Raw genomic sequence first — 2,873 nt, forward strand, 5'->3', positions numbered from 1 at the left:
TTAAATTCGATGAGAATTGTTATAACTTTCTTATTCGACTCAATTATTCAGAATTGTAAACAAATGTGGACGCTTGCTTACTCACAGATGCTCGAGAAATTTATAGATGCAAGAGTCCATATAACGTCCTTTCAGGGATACAAATGAAAAGACATAATTTGAAGAATTTGCATAAAGGCATAAGTTATTCCCGTTGGGATTATAGACAGGCAATAATATGGCGCCTTAATAATCAATTTGAGGAATATTTAAGAGGTCAATTTATCAATGCCAATGTCACACCTTTATATTGGGGCAGCATTATCAGAAGCTTCAGAAAGTGTCCTATGGGCTTCGCCAGCAAATTTCTTCAAATCAAGCAACAAAACTTGAAAGTATCGAAAATGTAACTTTGAGCGTTCCTTGATTAGTAGTCTGCATACAGTGAATAGCTCAATATTATTAAATGGAAAACTGTTGTTTTACATAGAGAAAGGTCGAAATCATCGAATTTGTCGCTGATCAAGATAAATGCAAGCGCCTGATATATATCAACAGACTTTTGTATTTATACTTAAAATTCTTATGATATTTCCCACAAGTTACAAAAGTGGTTTACAATATGCTTTTGTATCTCAATACCAAAACCTTATTAAACATTATTAAGCATTCTTCAACATGTCAAATATAAGCTTATTTAACGTTATTAAACATTATTATTTTGACTAGACGATTTTTTCAATTCCCTGTCATATATAGTGTTATGGAGTTTTATGATGAAAATAGATCTAAGGTAATGATTTTATATACAAACGCTCTTTTTATTTGAAATATTTTGAATTTTTCTCAATTTTTCACTCGATTAATATTTTTGAGTTTCTTTTCTTTCATTTTTTTCGCAATTATTCAATTCCTACAACTGCTTTACATTACATTAATTTTATAACGGAGAAAGAGACATTAAGCATATAAGCACGGTTTTCCACCTTGATGTAGGCGCCATAAATAAATGGTCCAGACAGGTCAAAGAAAGCGCCCTTAATGCCATTACAACCAAAACATAACGAACATAAATAAAAAAACCGTCAAAGTCATTATTTCTCGCAATGCTGATCCATAAGCATGGGAAAATCCATTACCATTACAAAGATGGTTAACGACTAAAAATGATCAACATAGGCAACCGGATAACAATTTAATTTGGAGAAAAGACCCTAGCGCTGAGGTCAAAGCTAACCGAGATGTTCAATTCGAAGCGCAAACAGATTCTGAGAAAAATCAGGAAAGGGGCGAACGAGATAGTAATTACGATTACTCAAATAGCCTGAACTGAGACAATTTGACGGCTTGGGTTCGTACATATTTGCATTACAGTCAGTTAACACGGGCGATCAGCTGTTTCTTATTTACAAAATATCAAGACTTCATGAAATGTAGCACAAATTATGCTACGCTTGACCTATTCGCGCCTAACTCGAGCAATAAAGACAAAAAAAATTAGTTAAAATTAGAAATTCTTGGACATATAAGCCACAAACCTATTGGCTTAGTCCATCTCCGTTCAACATACCAAAAAAAAAAAAAAAAATGAGAAATTCCGACTTGTCATCAAAGTCAATAGTGAAAGTGTCCTACAGTATAAGCGATAGTTTTAAATTAATATTTAATGTAAGTAAACCCGTATTCAAAAATCCGCGTTAAAGTCAACTTTCCTTCTGGACTTTTAATATTAAAATACGAATTCGTAGTTTCAACGCCCTTATCAATCCTTACTGGCAGGCTAGAATATTATTGTCGGCATGTCTTGCTTGTTGTTTTTTTTGCACTTCCAATAAACAGTTGCTTAATCTTTTTTAGCAATTGAAAAGTAATACCCAGATTGCTTGTTTTTCTCAACAATTTGAATTTATAGAATTATTAGAAACTCTAAATGCAACCGAAAGGGTAAGTTTATCACTATACCATATTGATAGGAAATTGTATTTTTATAATAAATAATTTGTGGGAGAGTTACTACGAGGTACTTGTAATTCGTATCTCCCGCTGTAACATGTTTACTTGCATTTCTTTCAGTATGAACCATACTTCGGGATAGCAGCTCCAGGATTGTGGTAGCTTAACTGTGGAAGCAGCTACTCTAGTTGAACGGGTGTAGCTGTATTACAGATAAATTACAAAAATTTTTAATTTTGTTTTTCTCTTTTTTTTATCAGTTAACACGGCTTCCCGTCGTCAGTAAAGTTGCTTTTGGAATTCGTGCTGTGTTGTTACAGTAACAGAAATAGCGTAACAGCGCTTAGACTTTCATTTCACAACTCGTTCTAGTTCAGTAGAAAACCGGTTCATGAGTCTGACTGTGAACGGGGTAGAAATCCCATGGCAGCCCCGTTGGGTCCGCGGAATACAATTGTGACATTGATCTGCCCCCCCCCCGACATGTAGAATGTTTTAGCCGCTGAATTTATAACCTTGCATCAAATTGTTTAAAGATATAAAAATTCGTAAGGTATTTAGAGATCTCAATTACAACCGTGAATAATATATTTTATTTTTTTTCAGACGAAGGAACATATTGTGGAAAAGAACATTCGCAAGCACCACCTAAATCGCTACTGTTGGCCCAAACCGAAGATTATATAGAGTATTCGCGTAGCGGCAAAGGAATGGAAAAACCAAAAGCTTGTAGTATATATGAGGATATTTATCTTAGTAATATCTTAGTAATATATAAACTGGGATTATCTGGGAAAAATGAAAATCTCATATTAATCTCATGTTAATTCTATATATATATATATAATATATAATCTTTTTTAAATAAATGTATAGAAAATATGCATTCATGTACCCTTGTACGTCTCCTCAATAGTTTTATACAATTTTTATAGGCGTGG

Source organism: Glossina fuscipes, unplaced genomic scaffold (assembly GCF_014805625.2).
Source record: "Glossina fuscipes isolate IAEA_lab_2018 unplaced genomic scaffold, Yale_Gfus_2 113, whole genome shotgun sequence".
Classification (NCBI taxonomy): Eukaryota; Metazoa; Arthropoda; class Insecta; order Diptera; family Glossinidae; genus Glossina; species Glossina fuscipes.